Consider the following 11,126-nt stretch of genomic DNA (forward strand, 5'->3'; position numbering starts at 1 on the left):
TGTGAAGTTCCTTGATCCACTTAGACTTGACCTTAGTACAAGGAGATAGGAATGGATCGATTTGCATTCTTCTACATGTTAACAACCAGTTGTGCCAGCACCATTTGTTGAAAATGCTGTCTTTCTTCCACTGGATGGTTTTAGCTCCCTTGTCGAAGATCAAGTGACCATAGGTGTGTGGGTTCATTTCTGGGTCTTCAATTCTATTCCATTGGTCTATTTGTCTGTCAATATACCAGTACCATGCAGTTTTTATCACAATTGCTCTGTAGTAGAGCTTTAGGTCCGGCATGGTGATTCCACCAGAGGTTCTTTTATCCTTGAGAAGAGTTTTTGCTATCCTAGGTTTTTTGTTATTCCAGATGAATTTGCAGATTGCACTTTCTAATTCGTTGAAGAATTGAGTTGGAATTTTGATGGGGATTGCATTGAATCTGTAGATTGCTTTTGGCAAGATAGCCATTTTTACAATGTTGATCCTGCCAATCCATGAGCATGGGAGATCTTTCCATCTTCTGAGATCTTCTATAATTTCTTTCTTCAGAGACTTGAAGTTTTTATTATACAGATCTTTCACTTCCTTAGTTAGAGTCACGCCAAGATATCTAATATTATTTGTGACTATTGAGAAGGGTGTTGTTTCCCTAATTTCTTTCTCAGCCTGTTTATTCTTTGTGTAGAGAAAGGCCATTGATTTGTTTGAGTTAATTTTATATCCAGCTACTTCACCGAAGCTGTTTATCAGGCTTAGGAGTTCTCTGGTGGAATTTTTAGGGTCACTTATATATACTATCATATCATCTGCAAAAAGTGATATTTTGACTTCATCTTTTCCAATTTGTATCGCTTTGATCTCCTTTTGTTGTCTAATTGCTCTGGCTAGGACTTCAAGTACAATGTTGAATAGGTATGGAGAAAGTGGACAGCCTTGTCTAGTCCCTGATTTTAGAGGGATTGCTTCAAGCTTCTCACCATTTACTTTGATGTTGGCTACTGGTTTGCTGTAGATTGCTTTTATCATGTTTAGGTATGGGCCTTGAATTCCTGATCTTTCCAAGACTTTTATCATGAATGGGTGTTGGATCTTGTCAAATGCTTTTTCCGCATCTAACGAGATGACCATGTGGTTTTTGTCTTTGAGTTTGTTTATATACTGGATTACGTTGATGGATTTCCGTATATTGAACCATCCCTGCATCCCTGGGATGAAACCTACTTGGTCAGGATGGATGATTGTTTTGATGTGTTCTTGGATTCGGTTAGCAAGAACTTTATTGAGGATTTTTGCATCAATATTCATAAGGGATATTGGTCTGAAGTTTTCTATCTTTGTTGGGTCTTTTTGTGGTTTAAGTATCAGAGTAATTGTGGCTTCATAGAATGAGTTGGGTAGAGTACCTTCTGTTTCTATTTTGTGGAATAGTTTTTGAAGAACTGGGATTAGATCTTCTTTGAAGGTCTGATAGAACTCTGCACTAAACCCATCTGGTCCTGGGCTTTTTTTAGTTGGGAGACTATTAATGACTGCTTCTATTTCTTTGGGGGATATAGTGCTGTTTAGATCATTAACCTGATCTTGATTCAACTTTGGAACCTGTTATCTGTCTAGGAACTTCTCCATTTCATCCAGGTTCTCCTCTATAGGCTTTCTTGTGCTGTCCTTGACCTATCTGGTTCCTTTAGTTCATCCTCCCAATCTATACAGGATTCCTCAAGCACCTATTAATGTTTGGCTGTGGGTTGCTGTGTCTCTTTCTATTAGTTTCTTGGTGAAGCCTCTCTGAAGGCAGACTAGGCTCCTGTCAGCAAGTATAGCCGAATATCACTAATAATGTCAGGGGGTAGGCTCCTTCACATGGCATGGGACTCAAGCAGGGCCAGTCATTGGTTAGCCCCTCCCTCAAATTCTGCTCTATCTTTTATCCCTGCACATCTTGTAGTCAGGACAAATTGTGGGTCTAAGTTTTTCTGCCTGGGATAGTGTCCCAATCCCTTCATTGAAAATTGTGCCTGGTTACTGGAGATGGCTGGTTGAGGCTCCATATCCCCCATTGTTAGAAGTCTTAGTTAGAGACATCATCATAGAATCCTGAAAGTTTCCACTGTACTACATTTCTAGCTCATCCTAGAGTTGCAGCCCCAATACAGTTGTCTTTCCTAGTGCTCTCTCCCTTCACTCATCCCCCACCTCATTCCTCCTATTCACAATCCCATCACCTTTCCCTGAAAGGTCTGCTTCCTTCATCCATTCCCAATGGATCTATTTCCTCTTCCCTGGGAGTTTAAGCACACACACACACACACACACACACACACACACACACACACACTGGGTGTTTTTATTACTTAGCTTCTTTGAGTCTGTGGTTTGTTGAATAGTAATCCTGTATTTTATGGCTGATATCCACTTTAAGTTAGTACATACTATGATTGTCTTTCTGGATCTGGATTATCTCACTCAAGACAATCTTTTCTATCTCCATTTTTGCCTGGCTGCCCCAGGATTCTATGATGATGTCTCTAACTAAGACTTCTAACAATGGGGGATATGGAGCCTCAACCAGCCATCTCCAGTAACCAGGCACAATTTTCAATGAAGGGATTGGGACACTATCCCAGGCAAAAAGGAACTAGCACTGGCAGGTACACAAATGCAGCAGCAGGAGGCGCACCTTCCTCACATGCCTTGGGACTGACTGCCACCAGGTGAGGAAATGAACCAGAGATCATTCATGTTCCTGAAAATTTTCATGATATCATTGTTTATAATGGCTGAGTAATACTCCATTGCGTAAACGCACCACATTTTCTTTATCCATTTGTAATGGCTAGTTTTGTGTCAACTTGACACAGGCTGGAATTATCACAGAGAAAGGAGCTTCAGTTGGGGAAATGCCTCCATGAGATCCAGCTGTAAGGCATTTTCTCAATTAGTGATCAAGGGGCAAGGGGCAAGGGCTCCTTGTGGATGGGACCATCTTGGGTTCTATAAGAAAGAAAGCTTAGAAAGCCAGTGGAAACAAGCCAGTAAAGAACATCCCTCCATGGCCTCTGAATCAGCTCCTGCTTTCTGACCTGCTTGAGTTTCAGTCCTGACTTCCTTTGGTGATGAACAGCAGGATGGAAGTATAAGCTGAATGAACCCTTTACTCCCCAACTTGCTTCTTGGTCATGATGTTTGTGCAGGAATAGAAACCCTGACTAAGACACCATTCTTTAGTTTCAGGCCATATATGTTGTTTCCACTTTCTGGATATTATGAATAAAGCAACTATGAATATAGTTGAGCAAATGTACTGGTGGTATAGTGTACCCTCTGAGTATATGCTCAGGAGTGGTATAGCTGGGTCTTGAAGTAGATCTGTTCCCAATCTTCAGAACCACCTAACTGATTTGCAAAATGATTATACAAGTTTGCACTTCTACCAGCAATGAGGAGTGTTCTCTTAGTCCACATCCTTATCAGCATGACTTTTTGCTTTTAATCTTATCTATTAGCATGGGTGTGAGATGTAATTTGAGTGATTTTAACCTTCATTTCACTGATGACTAAGGATGTTGAATATTCCTAAATGGTTATCAGCCATTAGAGATACCTCTGTCAAGAATTTTCTTCTTATATCTGTACCCCATTGGTCTTGTATTTTGGTTATTTGGTTTGTTGATATCTAGTTTATTGAGTTATTTATATATTTTTCATGTCAACTTTATGTCACATGTGAAATTGGTGAAAATCTTTTCGAATTCTGTACGTTGCCATTTTATACTTTTTTTCTGTCTTTTTTTTCTTTTTTTTTTAAATTTATTATTTTATTAGGTATTTTCCTCGTTTACATTTTCAATGCTATCCCAAAAGTCCCCCATAACCACCCCCCCAACCCCCTACCCACCCACTCCCCCTTTTTGGCCCTGGGGGTCGCCTGTACTGGGGCATATAAAGTTTGCAAGTCCAATGGGCCTCTCTTTCAAGTGATGGCCGACTAGGCCATCTTGTGATACATATGCAGCTAGAGACAAGAGCTCCGGGGTACTGGTTAGTTCATATTGTTGTTCCACCTATAGGGTTGCAGTTCCCTTTAGCTCCTTGGGTAATTTCTCTAGCTCCTCCATTGGGGGCCATGTGATCCATCCAATAGCTGACTGTGATCATCTACTTCTGTGTTTGCTAGGCCCCGGCATAGTCTCACAAGGGACAGCTATATCTGGGTCCTTAAAGCAAAATCTTGTTAGTGTATGCAATAGTGTCAGCGTTTGGAAGCTGATTATGGGATGGATCTCTGCATATGGCAATCACTAGATGGTCCATCCTTGTGTCACAGATCCTAATTTTGTCTCTGTAACTCCTTCCATGGGTGTTTTGTTCCCATTTCTAAGAAGGGACAAAGTGTCCACACTTTGGTCTTTGTTCTTCTTGAATTTCATGCATTTAGCAAATTGTATCTTATATCTTGGGTATCCTAAGTTTCTGGGCTAAAATCCACTTATCAGTGAGTACATATTGTGCGAGTTCCTTTGTGATTGGGTTACCTCACTCAGGATGATGCCCTCCAGGTCCATCCATTTCCCTAGGAATTTAATAAATTCATTTTTTTAATAGCTGAGTAGTACTCCATTGTGTAAATGTACCACATTTTCTGTATCCATTCCTCTGTTGAGGGGCATCTCGGTTCTTTCCAGCTTCTGGCTATTATAAATAAGGCTGCTATGAACACAGTGGAGCATGTGTCCTTCTTACCAGTTGGGACATCTTCTGGATATATGCCCAGGAGAGGTATTGCTGGATCCTCCAGTAGTACTATGTCCAATTTTCTGAGGAACCGCCAGACTGATTTCCAGAGTGGTTGTACAAGCTTGCAATCCCACCAACAATGGAGGAGTGTTCCTCTTTCTCCACATCCTCGCCAGCATCTGCTGTCACCTGAAATTTTGATCTTAGCCATTCTGACTGGAGTGAAGTGGAATCTCAGGGTTGTTTTGATTTGCATTTCTCTGATGATTAAGGATGTTGAACATTTTTTGAGGTGCTTCTCTGCCATTCGGTATTCCTCAGGTGAGAATTCTTTTTTAGCCATTCTGACTGGTGTAAGTTGGAATCTCATGGTTGTTTTGATTTGCATTTCCCGGATGACTAAGGAAGCTGAAAATTTTTTCAGGGCCTCCTCAGTCATTCGGTATTCCTCAGGTGAGAATTCTTTTTTAGCTCTGGGCCCCATTTTTAGTGGGGTTATTTGATTTTCTGGAGTCCATCTTCTTGAGTTCTTTATATATATTGGATATTAGTCCCCTATCAGATTTAAGATTGGAAAATATCCTTTCCCAATCTGTTGGTGGCAAAACACATGAAACTCAAGAAGAACGAAGACCAAAGTATGATCACTTTGCCCCTTCTTAGATTTGGGAACAAAACACCCATGGAAGGACTTACAAAGACAAAGTTTGGAGCTGAGACGAAAGAATGGACCACCTAGAGACTGCCGCACCCGGGGATCCATCCCATAATCAGCCTCTAAATGCAGACATCAGTGCATACGCCAGCAAGATTTTGCAGAAAGGACCCTGATATAGCTGTCTCTTGTGAGGAGATGCCAGTGCCTGGCAAACACAGAAGTGGATGCTCACAGTCAGCTCTTGGATGGAACACAGGACCTCCAATGGAGGAGTTAGAGAAATTACCCAAGGAGCTAAAGGGGTCTGCAACCCTATAGGTGCGAAAACAATAGGAACAAACCAGTATCCCCAGAGCTCGTGTCTCTAGCTGCATATGTAGCAGAAGATGGCCTAGTTGGCCATCATTGGGAAGAGAGGCCCCTTGGTCTTGCAAACTTTATATGCCCCAGTACAGGGAAATACCAGGGCCAAGAAGTAGGAGTGGGTGGGTAGGGGAGTGGTGGGGGGAGAGTGTGGGGGACTTTTGCAATAGCATTTGAGATATAAATGAAGAAAATTCCTAATAAAAATATATATAAAATAAAGAAAAAAATTCTCCTAACCTAAAGAAGGAGAGGCCTATAAGTACAAGAAGCTTACAGAACTCCAAATATATTGAATAAAAAAAAAACTCCCTCTGCTACATAATAATCATAACACTAAACATATAGATCAAAGAAAGAATATTAAAAGCTGCAAAGGAAAAAATTCCAAGTAAGATATAAAGTCATACCTATTACAACTACACCTGATTTCTCAATGGAGACACTAAAAGCCAGAAGGACTTAGAGAGATGACTTGAAGACCCTAAGAGACTACAGATACCATCCCAGACTACTATACCCAATAAAAGTTTAATCACCATAGATGAAGAAAACAAGTTATTGTATGACTAAGCCAAATTTGCACAATATCCATCAAAAAATACAGCCCTACAGAAGATACTAGAAGAAAAACTCCAACCCAAGAAAGTAAAGAATACCCATGAAAACATAGGAAATAAATAATCTCACACCAGAAAAATCAAAAGGGAAACACACAGATACATTATACCATTACACTTACCAACAACAACAAAATAAAAGGAAATAACAATCATTGATTATTAATACCTCTGAATATCACTGAACTCAACCCCTTAATAAAAAGATGCAGGCTAAAGATGCACATCTGTTGAACAGATGTGAAAACAGAATCCACTTCTGCTATGTACAAGAAAAACCACTCAACATCAAAGATAGGCACTACCTCAGAATAAAGGATTAGAAAAAGATTTTCCAATCAAATGCAACAAAGAAACAAGCTGGTGGAATCATTCTGATATCTATAAAATAGACTCCCAAAATTAATCAAAAGTGATGGGAAGGATACTTCATACACATCACAGGAAAATCTACCAAGGTAACTTCTCAATTTCAAATATTTATACTTTGAACATAAGGGCATCCATGTTTGTAAAAGAACCATTACCAAAACTTTGAACACCATACAATAATAGTGGGAGACCTCAATATCCTATTCTCACCAATGGGACAGTCAACCAGACAAAAACTAAATGGAACAATAACTGAGTTAACAGCCATTATGACTCAAAAGGATCTAATAGATATCTGGAGAAAATTTGACCCAAACACAAAAGAATATAATTTCTCAGCACCCCATGGTTTCTCCAGAACTGACCACATAGTCAGTCGCAAGGCAAGTCTCAACAGACATAAGGAAATTGCAATAACTCTCTGTATCATATCAGACCACCACAGATTAAAGCTACATTGTGACAGCAGAAACAACAGAAAATCTACAAACACATGAAAACCGAATTGAATGAAAATGTATCAATACAGAAATTAAGAATGAAATTAAAGATGTCCTCCAATTCAATGAAAATGAATGTACAGCATTGGAGGCTTTGGTTTTTGAAAACCTACTTTAATAAGACTTTGTTTTTATTATTATTCATTTTTAATATTTTTTTACAGTCTAGACTGTATCTCCCTCTCAGTTCACCCTCCACATCCCACACCTCCCCCAAAATGATGCCTCTACCAATACTCCCCCACACCAGATCACCCCTCTCACTGAGGCCCCAAATCTTTCAAGGGTTAGGTGCATCTTCTCTGATTGATTCCAGACACAGCACTCCTCTGCTGAATATGTGTTGCGGGCCTCATATCAGCTGGTGTATGCTATCTGATTGGTTTCTCAGTGTCTGAGAGATCCCACAGACCAGGTTACTTAAAACTGCTGGACTTCTTATAGGGTTGCCCTGGTGGAACACAGCAGAAGATAAAGAGGAAATCATTTGAACTTTTGGGCAGACACACCGGCAAGTTATTAAAGCCCAGTCCCTATCAATTGACATGTTAGAAGGGAAACCTTAAGTGTAAAGTAAATGAACAACCTCTATGTCCCCACCAAGGATGCCAGGGCAATGAAGTATTGCTCTCTCTCACACATGCATGCAAGCATGTGTTCATGTGTGTGTGTGTGTGTGTGTGTGTGTGTGTGTGTTGTCTGCAGGCATGTCTGTGTAGCACATCTGCAGTGCCCACAGAGACCAGAATTGGGCCTCAGATCCCCTGGAACCTGAATTACAGACAGTTGTGGACTGCTACGGGGGTGCTGGGTTAGAACCCAGATTTTCTGGAAGAGCAATTAGTGATTTCAACTACTGAGCCAGCTTTCCAACGATCTGAGGTGCTGCTTTCTTTAGAATCACTGGAAACTGAGCTTCATGTGAGGAAACTGAGAACCATGACAATGAAAAACCAAGCTTCAACATGCCACCCTCCTCTGTCAAATGTGCACCTGTCCCACCATTCTGTACATGAGCAGTTATTTCTGTGTGTTTAAATATTTGCATTAGAGCTGTCTCTAAAGTTAAGGATATTCATTAATTGTGAATCATTCCAGCACTTGAGTATGGCCTCTCAAGCCTAATGTGAAAATTTATGTAAAAACAATGTGAAAATTAGATATGCATTGACACATTTTTTAAAGTCAGAATTGTAGCACTCTGTCTAGTCAAACAGACTGCTCATTTGCAAGTTGTCTACATGCAAAGCATTCTGCCCTTGGAAACTTAAGATCACCTCATCGAGCCGTCTCAAACTGAGTAGCAGCTTTGTTCTGGCCTAGCTTTCTGCACTCATTTTCTCTTCTCTGCTTCCAACACTGTGGCAATAAAATAAAATAAAATAAAATAAAATATAAAATCAGGGGGAGATTCCTCCAAAAGCAATGAAAAGAACTCCTTTATGTCCCAGCTAATCACTCCTGGGTGGGTATCCAGATGACACTAAGTCAACACATCACAAGGGCATTTTCAATCCATCTTTATTGCATCATTACCCACAATACACCAGTTATGAAGTCAGCCTAGGTATGTCAACAGAGAAATGGATAAAGAAATTGTAGAATTGCATTAGAGTTTTATTTAGCCAGAAAAAGGAACAAAATTACATATTTTTGTCAGAAAATGGATATAACCAGAGATCATCATATTAAACAAAATAGTTCAGATTCAGAAAGAAAAACATCGCATATTCTCACTGCAGATTCTGGAGTCTATACAGATATATAAACTCATCTATTCTTATGACAGAGAAACAAAGCTAGATTGGAAGAAATTGGAGGGAAGGAGAGGATGTGATAGGAGCCAACATATTTTATTTATATACATTTACATTTCAACTGTTATGCCCTTTCCCAGTTTCTCCTCCGCAAACCTCCTATCCCATCCCCTCTTCCCCTGCTTCTATGAGGGTGCTCACACACACACACACACACACACACTCCCACCTCACTGCCCTAGCATTCCCTGAAAAAGGGGCATTCACAGGACCAAGCGCCTCCCCTCCCATTGATGCCAGATAAGGCCATTCTGTACTACATATACAGCTGGAGCCATGGGTTCTGTTTGGTTGATAATTTAGTCCCTGGGAGCTTTGGGGGTTCTGGTTGGTTGATATTGTTGTGAGCCAGCATTCTTAATCTACTTAAAAGAAAATGTCCTTATAAATCCTGTCACCATGGACAACAAATATATACCAATTAAAAATATTTTGACAAATGTGTAGCCATAAAAAAATCACAATTAGAAAGCTTCTTTATTAGAAACAGTCTAGCCATTTAACATGGTGAGCAAGCCAAATAAACGCATTTATATGAAAAAAGGAGATGTGGATAGGATTGATTGCAGATGACCAGCCTAGCTACAAACTCAGTCCTAATCACAAAGTTTACTGCCCTGTCATTCAGTGGAGGAAGTCTGAAAGTGAGGTGCTTTGACCTAATAGTGAAGCCTTTCAACTTAGAAGAAATGTACAAATCTGAATCCTTCCAGGTTAGGGCTCAAATATCCTTTGGCAGAAGAGACATGATAAAATGAATAGGCTATATAGAGTTAGATCCTAGGTTACCTTTCTGACTATTTTTTCTTTTATTTTTTAATTTTATTTTTTATTTATTTTATTTTATTGGACATTTTATTTATTTACATTTCAAATGTTATCACCTTACCTGATTTCACATCCCCCAAAACCTCCTATCGCATCCCCCCTCCTCCTGATTCTATGAGGGAGTGCCCCCACCCAACCACCCACTCCTGCCTCCCTGCCTTCACATTCCCCAACATTGGGGCAGCCAGGCAAAAAGGAACTAGCACTGGCAGGTACACAAATGCAGCAGCAGGAGGCGCACCTTCCTCACATGCCTTGGGACTGACTGCCACCAGGTGAGGAAATGAACCAGAGATCAATCAGACAGGTACTTGGAGAGGCACAGCCAGGAGTGGGAGGAGAGGCCTTGCTGGGAAACCTAGCTAATCATTTAGCCACAAGGCAGGGCAGGTAGTGGGAGAGAAGAAAGAATCTTCCAGAACCTAGCCTCTAGCCAACTAACTTCAATCTAGGCAATCTGAGGCTGGATTTGGCAGGGCCAATTATAACCAACTAAGGGAAGAAACCACAAACAAAGCAACGTAACAGCTTAAAAGGACATTGCTGGAACAGAAGTTATATTAGCAAGGAGAATTAATCAGTTATCAGTCAAGGAAATGGCCCTGATCGTGACATTAACTCAAGCATAGATTAAAGGGGAAGGGTCCCCAGTCCTCCAGCTGCTAGGACCTAGAACTGTTTTTCTTCTGCCTGGTGGTCAAGTCGTGATAAGAAGGCCATTATTTCTGTGAGGAGTTTTTCTTCACACATAACTTCTGAGTGTGAGCAGTCAGACTTCACTATTGTGATATAACTAGAGACACAATCAAAGCCCTGCCCAATCTCAAAGGGGTGCCCTGTTCAGCATCATTACGTTCAACTGTGAGCTCCATAGAAAACAAAGTCAAGCCCAGAGTCAGAACCTAAATTTAAAAAATGCCTCCTGAGATCTTAAGCATACTGAGTTCTAAGAAACTGTTCTAAATTGTTTGTGTTGGTGTGTTTGTCTTCCTGGGAGAGAGAGATAGAAACAGGACCTCATTCTCTAGTCCATAGTGGTCTTGAACTTCACATTCTCATACTTCATGCTCTTCAGACTCCTAAGTCTATAGACATAAACTAGAACCCACCCTACTCTAGTGTTGGGTTTAAATACCCGAGAACTGGACATTTGTCTTCTGCCTATATTTGTGCCTTCCTTACATACCTAACCACAGTGTTCTGTTCATCCATCATAAAAATAACTACTTGATATTTCCA

The sequence above is a fragment of the Mus caroli genome, unplaced genomic scaffold, assembly GCF_978045245.1.
Source record: "Mus caroli unplaced genomic scaffold, Mus_caroli_1 scaffold_10, whole genome shotgun sequence".
Classification (NCBI taxonomy): Eukaryota; Metazoa; Chordata; class Mammalia; order Rodentia; family Muridae; genus Mus; species Mus caroli.